Consider the following 22,857-nt stretch of genomic DNA (forward strand, 5'->3'; position numbering starts at 1 on the left):
ATCATCAGGAATACCTTTGAAAAGAGAAGAATTGTAATATACTCTTTAATAATTATATTCTTATCCAATATTTCCTTTACATTTTACATAATATTTTCCTCTTTAATCATTCTCTTCGGTGTTTTAAAACTATGTTTATAATGAAAGCTCTGCGGTTTTCAGTTGCGCCAATTTTTAGTTGTAACATTTGTTTTATTCGTCAAATTCTTTTGTTTAAATTATTGTTCTATTCTATATACATACATATAGTATTTCTAATACTCCGTAATTTGGTTTAATAGACACTCAATAATAGATGTCAAATAGACCTTTAGCTACGTCATAATTTAAGTTCACCAAAAAAGGCGCTGTTGACAGTAGAAAATTTTGACAGATGGTTTTGTAATTAATCCTTAGCCTAATTATTATTTTAAAAAATTCAATCAATTTGCATAATATATATATATATATATATATATATATATATATATATATATATATATATATATATATATATATATATATATATATATATATATATGAATAATTTTGAAATTTATCGATGATATTCACACTAAAGCAGCCAAGATGAATATTTTTATTGATTTTAAAGGTACAAATGACGTAAAAAAACTAGGTATGTAATTGAACAACAATTTATTAGTTACTATGCAAGAAAAAATATGTTTAGTCTTATGTATTAGCTTAAAATATAAATTAGATGAGTTTAAAGAATTTTTTGGCATTTTAGGTACCTCTAAGGGTGCACACAAACACCGAATCTCTCGAATTTGTCTAAACAAATCCCTAATTAAGATGAATTACCAAAAGTGAATGATTGTTGAAGATTTCATGAAAATCAGAAAGATCCCAATTGACTTTGTTTCCAAATTAGTAAGCTTTTACAACCTTTTTGGTTCAACTATTGCAAGCATTTTTCATTGATATAAATTTCATCTCCACAAACATCATTCCCTCTTGTCTTGCTACACATACAGATACATTTTGTAAAGTATGTAACTGGTTTTGTTTTAACTATGTTTATTATGTAAGTAAATTTTAACATAAATGATTTGAAGTGTTTTAAAGTGTGTAAAATGAACTCATAGAAATCATAGCTAAAAAATTCAGTTAGTTTCAAAATAAAATGCACAATCTCATGTTTTTATATATTTTTTAATGAACTGCCTTGAGTGCTTGCCTTATACATGGATATATATTTTTTACAGCTATAGAAGAAGGTGAAGATCTGATACTACTGCAATAGTAAAGACAAAACAAGAATGTCAACTGCAACTTATGGATGAAAAATTGAAGAGATGTTCTGCTGTTATAAAATATATGCGGTTAATTGGAAATTATTAATTTATATCCAGGTTAGTGCAACATTTAATCATTATTTTGTTAAATATAAACTGTCTTCCCACAATTATATTCCTCTAGAAAAGTAAAGAAAGTACATTCCAGCTAAGGAATCATATTGTAAAATGTCTTATTGTTTCAGTTATATTCATCAAGTTGAATTGTTTCCATTGAAATAATGAAGTATTTTTCAATTCAAATACATCTTTAAATTTCATTTTCCCTAACAATTTGTACGGTACTTAGGTTGAGTAGACACATCTTTTAAAGTAGCTGAATAAAATGATTTTTGAAGGCCGAGGTAATCTCTGAAATATAGGAATATATCGTAAGTCGAATTATCATGGGCGGAGGTATTTTGTTGTTAAATGTTAGTTCCCAGTTCTACCAATTTTCTAAAAAAAGCGCGACGATCGCTTGAAAGCTTGTCAAATTGTCAAACTTCAACAATTAAATCCAAAAATTTTGAAGTAATCTAATTTTTCACAAAAGTAAATTAAATGTTAATATATCTGAGATTGTTTTAAACTCGATTTAATATGTATGCGTCTCCAAATCTTTGTATTTACCACCGTATCAAACAGTATGTTTGTTTCTTTTCATTCATAATTGTTAGTTTAGGTGCGACAAGGTTTGTTAATAATTCTTAGTTTATATTAACTAAAAAAGTAAAATGCTACCAGAAAATCCTTTCACAAACTATTGTTTACATCTAAATGACTCGAATAGCCATAAAAGTAGAAATTAAATTCCTAATCATATTTTAATGTCTTATTTTAGATTATATGGTTGTATCAAATGAAGAGTTGAAGCAAATAAAGAATAATTCTTCAAAAAAGAGCCATGAACCAAGCTGAAAGAAATGAAATCTTGATGACCTTTTGTTATGGTCACTAGTCTGGTATAAAAAGGTATATTAATATGGCTTGTTTTACTACTTTTACACTGCAATTTTCTGTAATATTAATAATTTGTTTGTTTTTTTTTATTTACCGACTTATACCACTCAGTTTTGTATCTATGCACACTAAACCAGCAAATAAAAGAAATTAAATTCCCTAATCATATCTTAGTGTCTTATTTTAGATTATATGATTGAAATAAATGAAGACTTGAAGCAAACAAAGAATAGTTCTCCAAGAAAGAGCCATGAGCCAAGCTGAAAGAAATGAAATCTTGATATCCTTTTGTGATGCTCACTAGTCTGGTATAAAAAGGTATATAATATGACTTGTTTTACTGCTTTGATACTTCAATAATTACACTACTGTCACATTATTAATTTCTTTAGTTTTTTTTTATTTATACACTTATACCACATCAGCCAGATATTAGATTAGTGGAATTACAAATACAATAATTTAAGCTTTATTATATTAAATCGAATAATTCAGTTTTGTACCTTTTAAATATCAGTGTTGAAATTTTTTCTGTCAGTATTGTTTTGAGGTCGGCTGTGATTCCATATGTTCTGTTTTCTTCCCTAAATAACGTACAGTCAAGCAGTAAGTGTTTTACTTTCAGTGGAATGGAGTAGTTGGTACATGGTAGTGGATATTTTTACTTATAAATTTGTGTGTTAAGGCAGTGTGGCTTGTCTCAAGTGATTGATAATAACTTGGTCTCTTCTGTTGTTCAGGTTATTAAAGAAGGTATTTACCTGTGGGCATATTGCACTTAATTTTGTTCCTCATTGTTTAATCACAGTACTTATAGCTTTTAGTTAATCTGCAATTAAGTTAAGATACACTTCTTCGTTTGATTTGTTGTAGTGAAAGTTAAGGCTTTCAAAATGGCTGTGGTCTGCCCTGTGAGTATACTAGAATTCATAGTTAGGTGTATGCAGCATATTCATTTAAGGTATTAGAGACATCAATAAAGATTTATTAATGATATCTAAATAATTTGGATAATTGGATAATATTTCTGCATTGATGTGTAATTATTGTGAAGGTTGTAAATGATTTATTTAGAATACTTTCCAAATATATATATTGTCTTTTTGAGAGCAGAGAGACCAGGATAGAGAATAGAGGAGAATAAATAGATGTTATGTTATGTTGAAGATGTTGGCAATAGAAGTTTAAGGATAGTTTTTGTTGTCCTATATATAAAGTTTGTTCTTTATCCAGAACTTCTAGGCTACTAACAGTAGCCTAGAAGTTCTGGTTTTAACATCAAATTTACAAGTTATTTGATTTAGTATAAACAACCAAATATTCTGTCTAAATAAATGCTTTAATTCCATTTACCTTTAAATGCAATCAGAAATAATATGGTGTTTATTATATAACCTTGAGGATTCCATTTTCTAATGGATGTTGAGCATATACAGTGTTTTTTGAAAGTCACAGATTTTACTATATTTAACAATAAACATGGAGATATGTTTGTTCATATATTTTATCTTTTGTCGTTTATAGGGAAAGCATAAGTTATTCTTCCTGAGAAGTTTTGGTAGATTTTGTCTTTGGTGTGCTTTAATGTTGGAGGAAAAAAGATTTTTGTGTTGGTTTCTATATTTTGTTTTTAATTCTGTATTGTCTAGCTTATTTATGATATTATTTCATATGATGGGGTAATTGTGGGTATCCATCTCAGGCTGATCTGGTTAGCAGCTAAGACTGCGATATAACCTTTAATAACACAAATTTTAAAATTTATTTAAAAACAAATTTATGGAAACAGGATGATCCTGGAGAGTTTTATTAATAAATTTGTCTTTGAATTCATCTTATCTGTTACTTTACTTACTTTTTGTTTATTTTTTAGTATGGAAACAGCTGAAGTACTTTCTGATGGTATGGCAGCACAGAAGTTAATGGAAAGCTTTATTAATTATTTAGAGGAATTTAGAAAATAATTTATCCAGTCTGTACCCATAGAAATATTCCATATTCAATGGAATATATGTCCAACAAATTCCTGGTCTTGTTATTTGAAAATATATTTGCAAAAAATTGTTTGAAATTGTTAACATTGTATCTTATTAACCCATTAATGCCCAATTTTTTTTTCAAATTTCAAAATTTAATTATTATTAGTAATATTGTTCTTAATATTAAATTTTTTTATATATTTGTATAGGAATTTTGGCCCGTCTTATAAATAGATCACTGGATGTTAGTGTTATCATAATAAATTGAAGTATGTATGAATGAGTTAAAAACAGTTATGGAAATTGGCGATTGAATATTAAACTTTTATTATTAAATGTGTAAATCTAAATGAAGTTATCAAATTTGTCCAATGTTTAAAAATTTTTTTATTGAAATTGGAAAAATTTTAAATATAATAAAACAAAAATTATAATTCAAAATTGAAATAAACTTTAAGGGTTACAAAAAAAATAAAATTTTCAGTGATATATAAAGAGGACGCTGGCCCATAATGGATTAAAGATTGTGTTTTATATTATTGTTATGACAAAACAAATAACTGTTTATTTTAATATTGTAAATGATATTCATATTCATGTAATAGGTTTTGACTTGTAATAGGATTGACATACAAATATTGGTTTAGGACAATGAACATAACCTAAGATTTATTTGGCATCTGAATATATATTTTTGCGCGTTACACTGTTGCCATATTTTTTTGTATAATGGATACGAATGTTTAAAAAATATAGAGATACTTGTAAGAAATTATATTTTTTTTATGAGAAGTTACAATTTTTGAATTTATGTAAAACAGCATTCATAAATTATTTTTTTTTACTTTATTCTTCTTCAAGTGCTTCCCTGTTCCAAACATTTTCGATCATTCTGACTATGATGACTTTATTGGTTGCTATACGGAATATCTGTGTTGAGGTATTTCTATACCATGCTCTCAGATTAGCAAGCCAGGATATTCTTCTTCGTCCTGGGCCCTTTTTCCTTCAATTTTACCTTGCAAAATGCATTGGAGTAGCTCATATCTGCCTTGATTTCTCATTATATGTCCCAAGTACTTCAGCTTATAGCCCTTCACGATGTTGACCAAATCCGCGGTTGTGTTCTTTTTTCAAAGTACTTCTTCATTGGTGACTTTGTCTGTCCATGGTATCTCCAGGATCCTTCTGTATAACCATAGCTCAAAAGCCTGAAGTTTTAATAGAGTTTCCGCCTTTAATGTCTACGTTTCTACTCCGTACAGAAGCACTGAGTACACGTAACATTTAAGGAGCCTTATTTTTGTTTTTAGGGTGAGGTCATGGCTCTTGAACACTCTTTATACCCAGTCCATATGATCTACTTGTTCCCTTAATTTTGCTCATTATGTTTTGCAGCCCTTCTATGGTATTGGAAAAACTATTGTATCATCTGCATATCGCGCAGGTTATTGAGCTTGACTCCATTTATTGAGATGCCTTCATCAATATCTTTTAGAGCCTCTTCAAAAATGTGCTCCGAGTACAGATTGAATGTCAGTGATGAAATTATGCACCCCTGTCTCACTCCCCTTATGATTTTATATACAAGTTAGCTATTATTTTTAGGTCTCTTTCGTCAATCCCTGTCCTCTTCAGCACTCCCATCATTTGTTGATGTCTGACTCTATCGAAAGCCTTCTTGTAGTCAATTAGGCATGCAAAAACATCACAGATAATATCTCTAGATTTCTGAAACAATACCTGTACCCTAAATAAAGCTTCCCTACCAACGGGGTTTACAAATCCAAACTGATTGGGCGCAATTAGTTCCTCGCATTTCCGGTAAATTCTTTTGTAGATGACTTTTAAAAACAGCTTCAGCAGATGGCTTATTAGGCTCATGGTCCTATAGTCTTCACAATCTTTTGTTCTTGGTTTTTTGAGCAATGGTACGAACTCCGATTTGAGCCACTCTATTGGTATTTTTCCTGCCTTGTATATTTCATTTATTATTTTTATTTGTTCTACATCTAATAGCTTCAGTAGTTCTGCAGAAATTTTATCACGTCCCGGTGCCTTTCCATCCTTCATTTGTGTGACGGCTGCCGTTATTTCTTCTTGTTCTTGTATTGTTCCAAGGTCGTGGACAAGTTTCTTCAAGTATTCTTCCCATACTTTCTTTTATCTTCTTTACTTATGGCAATATTGCCTTCATCATCTGTTATTTTTCATTGAAGTCATCATATCGACCCTGATACTCCTCTATTTCTTGACATTGTTCTGTTTTTTTTTCTATTTGGCTTCTCTTATCTTTCTTCTGACGATGGTATGTATTCTTTTATATTCTTAAAGATTTTCTTTGGTTTTTTTTCTCTGATCCATAAATTCAAGTATTTCATCGGTCATCCACGATTTCCGTTTCTGTGTATCTTTCTTCAGGTGTTGTTCTGTTTTTTTTTCTCACTGTTTCTTGCATGATGGTCAGACTTTCCTCTATTGTTCCTGCATTTCGGAATTTTAGCACCTTTGTATTGAGGTTTTCACTCACCTTGGGACCACTAGTCGAACATTGGGATCTTTTAATTTTCTATCATACTTCTTCATCGACTTACTTGTAACCAACTCTTTTACTTTAAATGTAGCCAAATATAAATTATTTTGTAAATTGATATATTTGGTAACGGATTTTATGTACCAGTTTCTTAATTGTTGGATTTATGTTTCTTACACAAAGTTATCAATGCTTTTATAGATTGTCCTCAACTCTTATCGCTTGTTAGTCTTAAAGTTCCTAGTAGAAGCAACAGACAATCAGAAATCTTTTCAGTGCCATCCATCGAGCAAAAAGACAAAAGAGGGAATGTAATGGTAGTGGGGGCAAAAATATTGTTAGACAGGAAGTGCCATCTTGAGAGGCCAAATTAAACAAGGAAAGAGAGACTCTTTCCTTGTTTAAGAAATCAAATTTAGTTGGGTTATGTTATTATTTGTCCCAACTGTCACATGAAATCTTATTTATATTGAAGTTTTTTAACAATTGTTTCACATTTTAGACTGTTATCGTTAATATTTAATTAAAATTTTCTCGTCTAAGACACATTCTGAAAACTATTTTATAGCTACTGTTAATAAGTGTCGGAAAATTTAAATTTGGCGCATTCGCATTTCCGGATATGTCCGGCATCAGAGGCCACTTTTTTGGTCGCCTTTTTATAACGATTAGATTCCCTCTTTTGTCTTTTTGCTCGATGGTGCCATTTCACCACACTAATTATGTTATCAATGAACCAACTACACGATTGGTCCGGAGTGCTAATAGCCTACTAAGACAAATGGATATTTTTGACTACAAAATTGGTTTGTTTAAAAAACAACTAAAAAGTATCTTACAACAAGTTTGTTGTACATCTTTATTATTCTTATATGTTTGTATTATTCTGAGGTGTTTGTTATTTTAATAATTTATTGTTTTTAAGATGTAACTTTGTAAAAATTGTAAGTAAATGGATGCCGTATATAAATAAATAAATAATTCTTTTTCTAAACTATTAATTTTTATGTAATTGTAATGCTTTTATTATACATATATGCATTTTTTTATGGAAATTTATGCAATGTTTACGGTAATGCGTTATTACTTTTAATTCATATACTAAGTGCTCGTATCCGATTTTGAGTTTTAGATGTGAAAGTATAAAATATTTAAATATTATGGCAACATTGACGTATGTTAAGATTACATCGAATGTCAATTGTATCTATAGGTTGTGTTCATAGCCTCAAACTAATATTTGACCCAAATATGTTTGTAGATGTCTCATGTTTGTACAAATTTTACATTTTTTCGTATTAAGAGATTGTTTTCCACCACTGGGCTAAGTTAAGTCATAATATACTTTCTCTAATGTAACTTGGAATAATTTTAAATTGCTGGTCAATTCATAGTACATACATCATTTGTACTTCCGGTCCGGACGGGCTGTATTGCAGTTGATCAGGCCTATTCATTATATTTTTACTAGATTCCATCACTAATTTTGTCTTTGGATCATTTTGTTAAATTCCATCTAGTAATAATTGGTAATGGGGTATGACAGACCACTTTACTATCATTCCAAGTCAATTTAAAAACTCTTTTTCTTTTCTTCTATATCTTTTTACTTCTACTTCATTTCTTGTTATCTATATCTTCGTTTCATCTTCCTAATGCACAGAATCCGATAATATACTATTTTTTCTTGTAAGATCGGGGATGATATTAAATTGCTGGTCAATCCATAGTACATAATTTGTGCTCCTGATCCGGACGGGCTCTTTTGCAGTTGATCAGAGGCCCATACATGCCAGTTTTACTAGATTCTATCGATAGTTTGGTCTCAGGGTCATTTTATTGATTATCATCTAGAAATAATTGGCACGGGGTATGAGTGACCGCTTATCATTCCAAATTAAATCTAAAAAATCTTTTGCTTCTCCTGTTTCTTCTATTCTTTCTCTCACTTTCTATCAACATACATCTAGATAATATAATACGCGAAATGGCTTATTAAATTCTCAATAAATGGTTGAAAGCAATACTTACGTATAAAAATGCTAATAGAGAATATGAAACGATATCTGACATTGTCCTATCACTCCTCATAACTCATGCAACCTCCTTTCATTTCTCTATTGGCATTTCTAAAAAATACAATAATTGATAAAGCCAACTTTTTAATACATTTTCATCACTGGATCATCTATCAAATAAGCAATTATTTGATGGGATTTATAAAACATGATCAGGAGAAAGTGTTGCCTAAAGGTCCACTCATTGAAGGAAAATCCTTCTTAGAATTTGTACAAAATTGTAATAAATTATTCTGTATGGATTTACAAAATAAACTATTAACAAAATCAAATGTTTTTTATTTTTCATAGAAATGTAACCTTGGTATTCATATGAGAAAATATTAAAAGTAGTTAACTACGAATATCGGATATAAATTTAACTTGAATTTCAAAATTATCAGAAATACGCCCAGATGTAGGCAACACTTTATACAGTTTTTCTATAAAAACCTATTAGAGGTATTCATATGAGAAAATATTAAAAGCCAGAAAACTAGATTCAAAATGAACAGCAATACGCCCAGATGTAGGCAACACTTTATACAGTTTTCTATAAAAACCTATCAGTGGTATTCATATGAGAAAATATTAAAAGCCAGATAACTATGATTCAAAATGAACAGAAATACGCCCAGATGTAGGCAACACTTTATACAGTTTTTCCATAAAAACGTATCCGTTGTATTCATGTGAGAAAATCTTACAACCAGATAACTACGAATATCACATATTATAAATTTAATCCTAATTTCAAAATGATCAAAAATACGCCCACATGTAGGCAATACTTTATACGGCCCAAATTAGTTAGGCTATCGTCTGAAAGATGGCGCCACTTACGTACGGACCAAGATGTTTTGACTAAAATCATTTAGGGTCAAGCTTCAGATTAATAATTTTAGTATATATTAACTTTACGGGGGGTAGGTTGCTCTTTTTCATTTCATACACGAAAAAGATCGCAATTGGACTCAGCAAGACTATCTTCTCCAAACAGAGATTCTTCAAACAAATTATTCTTCAATAATTCTCAAAAAATCTTAATTTATTGAACTAGATATTCAATAGAAACTATATCAAATCTTCTTCATCGACTTTTGCGGAGGTTTGGCGTGAGCCCGCCCACCCTTTGTTTTCCCACCGTTTTGATAATTTACTTAAGTACCAAAAATACGCGACTATCATATTTTACTTAAGTGGCCCCATCTATTTGGGGGCCCCTTTACTACAGATTGTAGAGAAATATTAACACTTTTTCAAATTATTCAAGTATCACAACATGCCAACATTACGAAGACACTTCAAAAAACTTTTTAGTCACTTGGTGGAGAATCTCAAGACGAACTATTTACATTCTGCTTTACCAGGAAACACGCATACAAACATTTTAAAACTTATTACACCGGCGAGGAGTTGATCAAAGTCGCAATTTTGGGATGGTGCTCTGCTGCTCTGAATCAATAAATTGCATGCTTTTTTATATTCAAATATTTTTAAGGGTTGCTTACAGCGGAGTCTTTATTTTTCAAACTAGAAATTAAAGCAAATCTTTTTCATGAAATTTCAAGATACAAATGCTTTATGTCCCTTTACTACACATTCTAAAGAATTATTAAAATTATTCCTGAATTTTTTCCACTTTACATTGATTCAAAATTAATTTTTACGGAGTTTTTTTTCTGTAAATGTACGCGAATCAATGTAGGCATTCATACATGTTGATATTCTGATGACATGATAATGGAGTATATTGGGGAAAATAAAACCATCAAATTATTGCACGCTTTTATTAATAAATCGGGAATGTTATACACAAACAATATTTTACAGAGTTTTGATTTTTAAATTATGTACAGCACCTTATTCTATTTCGTATCTTATCAGCACCTTATCTATGTAAAATTGTATCCAGTTTTTGGCCAAGACAGGACATTTTTGCTACACTTGAATGCTTCATCATTATCTGCAATTAATAAAAAAATGTTTAGTAATGAAGTGAAAATTAATATCCCTTTTTTTTCAATTAAAAGTGGTTTACTAACTCTTACATATTCAACTCTTATTTACTACACTGTGACCCCATTTTAGTTAAATTCATGGATGTTCCCTCTAAAACAACCGCCCTTTTAATAAATTTTGACATTTATAGTCCACTTTTTTCTATTAACTACTTCAATATCTTTGAGCTTCATATACCTTGGCTCACTAGTGACTACTACCAACAAAACAAGTGAAGAAATTAAAATAGGAATAAACCTTACAAGTAGAGCATAGTATGGACTCCAAAAACAATTCCACTCAAGAAATATCCAAAGAAAAACTAAAATTATTATAATCAAAACACTAATGAGGCCGGTCCTCACATATGGGATGAAAACATGGACACTGACGACAGAATGATGAAAGACTTCTGGTAATATTCGAGCATAAAATACTCCGCAAAACATTTGGAGCTATAAACGATCAAGGGCAGCGGCGCAAAAATTATAATTTTGAATTATACCAACTCGTTAATGAACACGATGTCCTAACGCTCATTAAAACACAGCGACTTAGATGGACTGGACACATAATACGAATGCCTAACAATGATTGCTAAAAAGCTAACGACAGGAACACCTATAGGAAGAATAAATTAAATCATAATATACACAATTACTAATTACTTCATTTATTACTAGATAAATCTGAAATACTTATATTCTTCAACAAGTTTATCATTATTTCTGTAACTACTCATCGCAAAACTTTACCAAACTGTCAACCAAACGATGGTCACAAATCAATAGCACATTTTTAATTTCAACAAATCGACAGAATCTAAATAAATAATACCTCCGCCCATGAAAATTCTATTACAGCTATTTTCATGTCAAAAGCAATAACATATGTCAAATGACATTCTTTGCATAGCTTGGAACCACAGAATACTAATCATAATAATCAGTGATAATCAGTTGTGATTAGTATTCTGTGCTTGGAACTAATCGCCATAGACATTTTAGTGTCTACTCAACCAAACAACCAAAGAATATAGACTCTATATTCTTTGAAACAACTGTGAAATTGATACAGAAAATAATGATGTTGATGACACTTGAAAAACAAAATACACCAGTATTATTTAACTCAATTACTCAATTTTTATAAACAAAATAAATGGTTCGTCATCTAAATATTAAAAATAAAGGAATTCCATGAATTCATTAATAGTAGAAAACTAGTAATTAGAGTTGCGCCAAATGTAGGCAACTTACAGTTACGATTGCAGCATTGCTTGAAAGTTAATTTTTTCATGAATTATTATACTAAACCCGAACAAAGAAAGTAAATAATAACAATAATAATTAAAAATTGAGTGGACATAAATCCGTTAAACTGTAGATGAAATCAAATTAGACTATTGAGAAAAGCAACCCAAGGATTCTATAAAATACTGATTAAAAACAGTTAATTCAATTCGAGAAAAACAAGAAAAAACTTCCATTATTTGCTACCTTAGAAATTTAATTATATAAGATAGATTTCTAGATATATTTACTAAAAATTAACTATCTTTAAAACTGGCCAAAAATAAAGTCTAATATCTTAGCCTCTGCCAAGGAAGTTCTTGGTGAAAGAAATATAAATAAAAATAAATTGTCCCCAAGACGAAGTTAGTATTTCTACTTATTAGAAATCTATTATTACAACAATTAGTGTATAGAGTACATAAATTACTTGTAATACAGTTAGGCCTTTTTCTTATTCCGTTTTTTAATATATGTTGACTATTCAGTGACATTTTTTCTCTTCTAGCTGCTCCCCCAGCTTTTCCTTTTTGAATTTATCTTCAGAAATTTAATTTACACCCCCCTATCAATTCTCGGTATAACAAAATAGCCAATTAGATCCAAAAGGAAATGGGATTATAAGCTTGAGAGATTCCCTATGTAAAAATAAACTGAATCAACTGAATCCCTATGTAAAAATCAACTGAATTGTAAACTAATAACAGACGAAAACATGTTTTGATACTAACCAACTTACAAATGAATGGTATTCTAGATAAAGCTGCAAACAATATCATATTGTAAACAAATTGGCTTATGTTTTAAAAGAAGTCTTTTATTTTTCCAGAAGATATATTTGTATGAGAATAAATTACGTTCACCAAACTAAAAGATTTTTCCCAGTGTGATATTGTTTCACATCTTGTTTGGATGTATTAAAAGTAAAGCACTCTCATCTACATTTTATGAAAACCTGTAATTTCCAGTAAACATAACCCACCTACTGTCATTGAATCAGAAATCAATATATGAACTCTTATGTAATCTATAGACGTAGATACATGAATCGGGATATATATAAATTTGTTACAATCAAGTTTCAACATAACATGAGTCATTAAAAAATCTGTGGCAAATGAACTAGTTTCCATGTCAAGCACACTATCATCATCATCATCATTATCATCATCATCATTATCAAACTAAAAGATGTAATCTTGTATCTACTTGCCTATTAAATTGTACCCCATTATCACCCAGTTAAAAGATCCAAGAACTTTTGCTCTCATTCACTCATACTCATTGTGGTTAACTTATTTCTCCTGCTGAAGTAGTTGCCCCATATATATGTAGCTTTCATCTATAAAAAAAACAAATATATTGTATTAAAGAGAGTTCAATTAAAAACAAATGATTTATATAAACCAACTTAAATAAAAAAACTTTATTATTATACCTTATTCAACTTGAATAAACAGAAAACTACAATAATTATCTGACAAGTGAAAGAATCATAGAAACATGAGAAGAATGGTTTAGTTAAAAGCGGGAAGATTAACAAAACCATTAAATGATAATAATTTTTTTTTTTTTATTTATTTATTTATTGCTAATTTACAATCTACTTCAATACAGTAATAAGTAAATATGATGTATGTTCTTGGCTTGTGGCAGGTGTCGTCCATTGACGACTCTCTGGAATTTACCTAGCAGCTAGATCTTCTGGCCAAAGTCTTTTTAGATGTCTGTCAACCAGTGGGGGGTTGAATAATTCGTCTATGAGATGGTTTGGATGGTCTGCGCTGCGATTCATGTATCTTCTGGAGTGGTCGGCAATCACATCATTGATGAAGGGGATGTTGAGGTCTGCATGAAGGGTTTGGTTTGACACATACCATGGGGCTTTAGCTAACATACGAATAGTTTTTGACTGGAATGTCTGTAGTATTTTGGTGTTGGATGATTTGCTACAGCCCCACAGCTCAATTCCGTATGTCCACACTGGTTTGAGTATTGTTTTATAGATGGTCAGTTTGTTTTCTAATGAAAGTTGCGATCTTCTGTTGATTAGCCAGCTCATATTTTTAACTTTTAGGTCGAGGTGTCGTCGTTTGGCTGCAATATGTGATTTCCAAGTAAGTTTTTCGTCTAGATGAAGGCCCAGGTGCTTTACTTCTGTTTTTATAGGTATAGGTGAATTATTTAGGTGTAGTTGTGGACATCTAATTCTTCGATTTGTGAAATTTACTTGACAAGACTTGTTTGTGTTGACGTTTATTTTCCAGCATTTAAGCCAGTCTTCTAGTTTATTGAGATGATTTTGCAATTTGTTAAATGCTAATATTTCGTTGATGTCTGATGCTAGTATACCAGTGTCATCCGCAAATGTTGCCATTAGTGTATTTTCGCTAATAGGAATATCAGCAGTGAAGATTTGATAAAGGAATGGGCCAAGCACACTGCCTTGAGGTACTCCGGATTTTATTTGGTGGTAGTTGGATAGAGCACCTTCGAATTTAACTTGGAAGTATCTGTCGGACAAGTATGATTTAAGGAGGAGGTAGATTTGGTCAGTTAGCTGAGCTTTTATTTTATAGAGAAGACCCTCATGCCACACTCTATCAAATGCTTGCTGTATATCAAGGAATGCTGATAGACAGATTTGTTTCCCTTCTAGGCTCTCTTTTATTTTGTTGACTATTCTATGGCACTGTTGTATGGTTGAGTGATTTGACTGAAAACCAAACTGATGATCTGGGATAAGGTTTTCTATAGGTATTATTGTTTCTATTCTGTTAAGGATTAACCTTTCGAAGACTTTTGATAAAGTCGGAAGGAGACTTATTGGTCTGTACGAACTGGCTTCAGTTAGAGGTTTACCAGGTTTAGGTATCATTATAATTTGTGCATACTTCCATTGCACTGGAAAATAGCAGAGTCTCAGGAGGCTATTAAAAATAATGGTTATTAAGACGATACCTTTTCTTGGGAGTTTTTTTAAGATTTCGCCAGTTATAAAGTCAAATCCTGGAGCTTTATGAGGGTTAAGCAGGTTGATTTCGTTACGGACTTCGTTTGGTGAGAAGTATTTTAGTGGTAATGATAGCTGACAGGGTGCATTAAGGAAGTCTCTAATTTTCCCGTCGTTAATATCGTTGGCCTGTGGGGTGGAGAAGACGGTTGATAGATGTTCTGCAAATCTGTTGGATTTTTCTATATCTGAACGAGCCCAGGTTCCATCATTTTTCCGAATTGGTGATTTCATTACTACCGGCCTTTTGAATTCCTTTGTGGCTTTCCAAAGAGAGTTGTCGTCAAGAGAAAGGTTTGTGACATATCTTTCAAAAGATTCGTTTTTGGCTGTTTGGATAGCGGAATGAAGTCTGTGTGTGAGCCTGTTTAGATTTGTTTTATCTATCGCGTTTCTTGTTCTTTGCCATTTGCGACGGGCTTTTCTTCTTTCTTCTACTAGTATTCTAGTGTGGAGTGGTATACTATACCTTTCATTAATGGTTTTTTCCTTTTCAGGAGTAGCTTTCCAAGCGGCTTGTTGTATTTGTTCCGTTAGATATTTTACAGCTTCTTCAATATCGTTTTTGTGTTTAAGTCGAATGTCAAGAGATATTTTTTCATTGATTTCTTCTTTGAATTGAACCCAATTCGTGTTACTGGAACATAGCCTTGGTGCAAGAGTTTTCCAAATTATATTGGTACTTAAAGTAATCAAGATGGGACTGTGGTCCGAATGTAGATAAAAACTGGGGGTAATGTCGCTGTGTATTTCAGGTATTCCCTTAGTTATAGCAAAGTCTAGCAGATCAGGAATTTTGTTGTTATCAGTGGGCCAGTATGTGGGGGTACCAGTTGTTAGGTATTTCAGGTTATTATCTTGTATGATCTTTAATAGATTTCTGCCTTTTGGAGATATCAGTCTTGCTCCCCAGGTTGTATGTTTTGCATTCCAGTCCCCTGCCACTAGGAAATGTGAGCCAAGCTGTTGAAAAAACTCTCTGTATTCCTCCAGGTTGATGGTATGGCGTGGTGGGCTGTAGATAGAAGCTATTGTTAATGGGAAGGTGAGCGCTTGTACTTTTATGATAGTCCTCTGAATTTTGTTGGTGATATATGGAGCAAGTTCATAGTGTTTTATAGCTGTACGGATTATTACAACTGAACCAGCGTGGGCTGTTCCATCTGGATGGTTTGCGTAATAGACAGTGTGGAATTTTTATAAAAGGCCTCTCAGTTGTGTGACTCTCAGATACAAGTAGGATGTCTATTTTGTTTAATTTTAGAAATAGTATAATTTCTTGCACATGGTTTGTTAGACCATTTGCGTTCCACTCTGCTATTCTAAGTGAGTTAGCCATTACGACGTTCTATTTATCACTGTTGTAAGCATGCTTAGTATCATGCTGTTTTGGTTTATCAATTGTGCAAACATATTTTTAAATTCGTTGAGGAATTCTGTAAGTTTATTTGAAAGGTCTGAATTATTGTTGTTGTCTTGTGAAGAAGTATTAGTTGCAGCAACTTGAGCATATGTTGCATGTGATTGGCGTATGTGGTGAGCATTATTGTTATTATTATTTAGGCTTGCAACTCTAGGTATAGGAATGCTGCTTGTTATATTTTTGTTTTTCGAATTTACTAGGTCTTTATATATAGCACATCATTTACAGTTTGCTGGATGATTGCCATTACATAAGGCACATGTTGCTGGTGTGTCACGTGCTTTTTTGCAGGTTTTTGTTTCATGTGATCCACCGCATTTAACACAGGCGAATGGCCTCAGGCAGTAACTTTTTGAGTGCCCGTATTTTTGACACCTTGTGCATTGTACTATTGTATTTTTTAATCTAGGTGGTTCTACTGTTATTATGCAGTTTCGTAGGACTTGCAGGTTAAATATGTTTTTGTTGTTTTCATTTGGCTCTATATCGACAAAAAATAAGGGCAATGGTTCTTTGGTAACTCTATGTCTAACATTAATTATGTTGCGAACTTTAAAAGCCTTATTATTTAATTCATGCGAGATATCTCCTGTGGGTGTTGAATGATGTAATCCTCTTATGACAACTCTATAGGCCCTCTCTTGTTTCAGTTGGTAAGTGTGATGTACAATGTTTTCTTTTCTAAGGTGCTGTATGAGTCTCCTGTAGGTGTCTGAGTTTGTAGGGTTAATTTTTACTGTATTATTTGAAATGGTTTTGGTGTAATAGGTTTCGGCCGCAGTTGCAGTTGAAAGGTTTGCTATCATAGCACTATAGTCAGTAACTCCATAAATATAGATTGGTGGCGGTGAGGGATCTTTTTTGGTTATATTTGTGTTTGGTGTATTTGATAAATTGTCTGTTTGTTCATCTAGATTTTCTTTGGAGAGTGAATCAAATCTGTTTTGTGTTTGGATTTGGTTCGGAATTTCTGAAGTTTTTTGTCTTTTCACCCTTTTTCTCTTTGAGTTTTATGAATATTTTGTGCAGTTGACTGACTAGGAAATTGTACTTGGTTTGGTATAGCTATATGGGTTGAAATAGATATTTGGTTTAGGCATGACATTTGATTTGTTGTCTGGTTAGCAGATGGTGTTTGATTAAAATACAAAGATGGTACTTGCGGTTTTACTGCTGTTTGGTTTGACTGGCTCTGGTTATTTATTGTTGGGACATCCTGTATAGTATTCATTTGTTGATAAATTGGTTGGCCATTATTATCAAATCCTAATAAGTTCCCCGAAGGGAACATATTTCTTTTGGTTGTTTGACTAATCACTTAGTTTTTGTTACTTTTCACTTTAACAATTTTTTGATGCTGATAAGATAATTACTAGTTAATTAGGTAGTTTTACGATAAGGAAGTTCTCTAGCGCTTTGAATGACGGTACATGTTCACGCTTCGAGAATCAGATTGCTACTAAATGATAATAAATGTATTAAAAAAGTCTTTGAAAAAGAAAATTAAAAAAATATATAATGAAATGAACTAATAAAACCAATGTAGACCATTTCTTAAAAAATGAACAAATATCTTGATGGAAAATTTGATAAAGGGAATGAAATCATAAAATATAAGTCAAATTAAATGTCTGCTATGAGAAATTATTAACAACACAGTGTATCTCAAAGCTCAGTGATCAAAAATGTATAGAGTGGTAAAGTATACAACTATTGCCAAAATATGATATATAAATAAACCAACTAATAGTTCCCAAAGAAGAACAGGGAATTACAGCATGTCTCAATATAATGTTAAAATCTCAAACAGAGAACCAAATTATTGACTTACTTTTGCTACAAAACATGCTTTTTGATTTATTAAAGTAAACATTTTTCTAGTAGATCATTTAAAAACATATAACAAACCACACAGATGTGCTGTGTATATATTACGCTGCCAATTGTTGTGATTTAATCAATTCATAATAAATTCAGCTGTTATTTCGATTGTAGATTATTTATATAAATTATATATGTATATTTTTATGTATAGCTGAACGTTTAACTATATACATAAAAACTAAATTAAAATGCTTAATATATAAGCAAATAAAAACCAAAAAACAAAAAAAAAAAGTAAAAAAATTAAGAATATAATAGAAAACTGCAAATACATATCAGCAAAATAAACTATAGAAACCTTACCTTTTTATAATGGGCCAATTAAAGATGCCAAAATATTGATGCAACTGCTGTTTGGTTGATCCTGAAATATTCTGGAAAATTCCCTTTATTCCATCACAGTCTTCTGAAAGAATGATTATTATATTAAGGTATCCAGTCTTCATATTCATTCAAATCGAATTCTGATGTAAATTGCTTAGAATAATTCCTAAAAGGGGAATGAAAATAATTAAGTTAGGAAGTTAATTCAAATGTTTTGGTAATTAAATTTGATGGATACATGGGACATATAATGGGAGGTAGCTGATACTAGACACTCCCGTTAGTAACCAACAGAAAGATAGAAAATGGTAAGAAGAAATATTCTTGACTCAGAATCCTTTCTCAATAGACTGGTTTATGCAGAGAAATTTATCCAAATATGAAAAACAAACATACCTTTCTTGAGATGGGTTTATATTCAATGTTTTTGAATGGCAAAAATATTCTACTGCTATTTATTATTGCAAAAATCTTGAACTCTGCTCTTTATGAAAAATAATAATTTTTTCTCTAATGGTATACCTATAATGCAACTTCAATATATATTTACCAAAACATAAAGTTTGGTAGAGTTATTTCTCGAAATCTCCAAAGTTTATACACAAAACTTAACGAAATGCATCCTTGTATATGGGGGAAAAGTGTATTCATAATAAAGTTAATTTCTTCTCTTCACTCAGGTATTATGCATCTATATTCTTTGTATTATATTTAGAGGCGGCTGTGCAAAATCGAACGTTGCATTAACCGCGGAACCGACGGAATAATTTCATCATCGCCAAATAAAACACATTTTCAATTTTTGATACTGGGCGGCCAATTTGAGGAGAAATAATTAATAATAATTTGAGGTTATACTAATCCTAGATGGATTAATTCTGGTGAACGGTGAACGCAGCTAATAGCTAATAAATAATCATTTTTATATATCCTTGCGCTTTTTTAACAAATTGGTAGGACTTGGAACTAACATTAGAGGAAAAAATCCCTCCGCCCATGAAAATTCGATCAAAACATATGTCAAAAGTTGTTGGAAAGACATGTTGTTGTTCTCGGCATCGTTCGGAAACGCACAGAGGCACAGAACTACTAACAAAAACAAGGGCATACAAACGTCATTGATAGAAATGGACCGTGGAAGTGATGACGTAGATTTTATTGACATCTGTCAGTTTCACGTTTCACTTTCCAAACAAACCTTGTTTAGTGTGGATAATTTGTATTTTTCGTTATTTTTTCATTTTTTTTACAGAATCTTTCCGCTTTTTGCAATATCTAAGTATTCTAATAGTTACTACAACAATTTTACAAGGTTGTGTAAATAATAAAGCATGTTGTTTTATAAAAATAGCAATAAAATGCATGTATCAATAAAGTAAGGTTAGAATGTCTTTAATTTAAACTTTTAAACTATATTTCGTAGAAATAGAACACTGAATTATGATGGTATTATCGTAAAAAACACTATACTTAAAAGAAAAAGAGGAAGCAAAATGTTAACTTTATAGAAATTAAAAAGTCTTGAGCACGATACACTTACAGACGGTATGCCAATTGCCAATGCGCATATTGACAACATCGACATCTCTGTCGCTTGGCGTGACGTCACTTGCGAGGTAAAACTTTACTGGTTCTAATGGTGCTAGCGTAGTTGAAAGCAGGATTTTCAGTTATTTAAAATTATAATAGCTAATTTTTGGGTAGGATATACTTAAAACGAATTTTATAAATATTATTAGCTATTTTTACGGAATTGTTCAATATCGATAAGTTCATAAATTATATATTCAAATGACAAATGCTGATATTAATATAAAGATTATCGTTTTTCCGCTAATGTATATTCTTACATTTTTTGTAAATACTAGGTATATTTTTTCTTACATACTATAATAAATGTTCTTACATTTTTTATACCAAAAATGAGGTTTTAAAACGTGTTTTATTGTCAGTTTGATCTTATATAGCTATTATTGAATGTTTTGAATTCTTTGACCAGTTTAATTAAGAAAAACTGAACTATTAAATTACTAAGATATTCTAACGACTTTCAAACCTTGGAAAAAGGTTAATATTTCGTTAAGTAATGTAATACAATAAAATATAAGAGCAAATACAACATGTCCTTCCAATAATACACTATACTATAATACTAAAAAACATGTTACAAAATATAATACATACTTGTTTTTATTCCTATGCGGCGTCGCCTTCCCGAATTAAGTTTCTCATGGATAAAAGTTGTACGTCTACTTTCTAAAATTAGTAAATTTTGTCATTTTTTTCTCCAAGTTTCTTTGAGCATTTTTGAAACTTATTTTCCTATTCAGGTCCCTCAGTCTTCTGAAGTTCTAGTTCTAGCAAGACACGGTATAACCTCATAAGGAACAGTGGCATTTTGTATTCCGGCCATCGTGTTTTCAGCTAATTTGTGAAAAATGTTTACTTCTTTAGATAAAGAATTGCCATGCATTTTATGAAACTGAGACTCGAGTTTCAATGCTACTTCCCATAACTCATGATTGGGTTGCACGAGAGAACCTCGAGAAAGAGCACCTATCCAATCAGGTGCATTTTTTGTGTCTATACATGTAGATGTTCCTAGAGAGTACTTGTTTTTATATTTAAATGCCACGAATCCTGCTATATATATATTTTAGTGATTCCTGGCTTACTGTTTCTTTCATTTCAAAATTTTGTAACAACTGTTCTGCTTCATCATCTATAACTTCTTGTAAATAACATGGTTAACCGACATTTTATAGAATAAATTATTACAAGATATCTTATTACAAGATAGAGTAAAAAGATATCTAGTATTATTTTTTTAAATTGGTAAATTTTGACATTTTCTTCTCTAGGCTTCTTTGAGCATTCTTAAGGCTAATTTTTCTATTTAACTCTCGTAGCCTAATACATGTTCGAGTTTTAGCAAAGTAAAGGACAACTTCGTAAGGCACAGACGTGGTTTTTATTTGTGACATGGTTTTATCAGCTAATTTATGAAAAATTTTCTCGTCTTTAGATAAAGAGTTACCATGCATTTTATGGAACTCAGTCTCAAGTTTCAGAGCAACTTCCCACAAATCATCATTTGGATGTATAAGAGAACCTCTAGAGAGAGTTTGTATCCAGTCAGGGGCCCTAGTTACGTCCATACCTGCAGTGGGGTTTTCCAATGAGTATTTATTTTTAAATTTGTATGCTACAAATCTACAAAAAACAATACAAATAATAAATTGGGTATCCAACACGTTAATAATAATGAGAAACAATTAAAAAACAACAAAATATTCTCTCCGTTCCGTAAAAATAACATGTAAACAAAGCACTTGCAAGTCAAACAGCAAGTTTTGGTCCTCGTACCTGACGTCATGCGCGAAGTGGACGGAATTACGTGTCAATAGTGGCATACCGTGTCTGTGTGTATCGTGGTCTTGAGATTGAACATTTCAACTTTTGTTTGGAAAGTAATTGACAGTTGTGACGTCACACTTCCACTGTCCATTTCAAAATTTTGTCTACCCAACCAAACAACCTTGAAATTGATAGAGAAAATATGTTTGTGCCATTTAAAAAAGAAAATAATTTAATATGTATTTATTCAACTGAATTACTAACTTAAAATAAATAATTTTACCATTAAACAAAGCGATTTGATAATTTTAATAAATTAATATTTCAGACTTGCGCCAAATGTAGGCAACTTACAGTTCCTCAGTGCATCCTTAATTGAATTTGAATACTTCTTTAAGATATAAAATTGGAAAGAAGAAGTAAATGATAATTAAATATTGAATGGATATGCACTAGAATCAACAGTACATAATTGTGGAGAAAAAGAAAAACAACTAGTGAGAGGATTAAATAAAATACCCATTAAAACTAAAGAATTAAGTTCAAGAAGGAATAAAACTTAGTTGTATTCAACCCAATTACGAGCTATTAGTCAAATAAATTATTTAATCAGCTACAAACTAGGACAATTGAAAACGGAAGATTTGAAAAACAAAATTACGAAATATGTAATCATGAAACAAAATTATATAACTAAAATATTGGACAAATAAAACTTATCCTGACGTTTTTACATACCTAACGTATTAGTTGT

General features: G+C 31.0%; 1 protein-coding gene and 1 long non-coding RNA gene across 9 annotated transcripts in view; one reads left to right on the forward strand and one right to left on the reverse strand.

Moving 5' to 3' along the window:
- The first annotated feature begins 489 nt into the window (after positions 1-489).
- Positions 490-7,746, forward strand: LOC140451532 (uncharacterized). Of its 5 annotated transcripts, none has more exons than XR_011952068.1 (6): positions 490-616; positions 731-1,027; positions 1,209-1,355; positions 2,122-2,252; positions 2,428-2,558; positions 4,114-7,746. It is a non-coding gene; the product is annotated as an uncharacterized lncRNA (long non-coding RNA). The 5 variants fall into 5 exon arrangements; XR_011952069.1 differs by having other exon boundaries at positions 731-873; XR_011952070.1 differs by lacking the exon at positions 731-1,027 and having other exon boundaries at positions 553-616.
- A 2,845-nt stretch (positions 7,747-10,591) lies between these two features.
- LOC140451533 (uncharacterized) overlaps positions 10,592-22,857 on the reverse strand; it is a 32,248-nt gene continuing 19,982 nt past the window's right edge. For 2 of the 4 annotated variants that reach the window (XR_011952072.1, XM_072545392.1), the window contains 3 exons: positions 18,726-18,912; positions 13,316-13,444; positions 10,592-10,775 (listed from right to left, as the gene is read on the reverse strand). The gene's annotated coding sequence lies outside the window, so the exon portion shown is untranslated. Of the gene's footprint in view, positions 10,776-13,315; positions 13,445-18,725; positions 18,913-20,930; positions 21,960-22,857 lie in introns of all 4 variants that reach the window. The other 2 variants (XM_072545393.1, XM_072545394.1) reach the window with 2 other exon arrangements.

This window comes from Diabrotica undecimpunctata, chromosome 9, assembly GCF_040954645.1.
Source record: "Diabrotica undecimpunctata isolate CICGRU chromosome 9, icDiaUnde3, whole genome shotgun sequence".
Classification (NCBI taxonomy): Eukaryota; Metazoa; Arthropoda; class Insecta; order Coleoptera; family Chrysomelidae; genus Diabrotica; species Diabrotica undecimpunctata.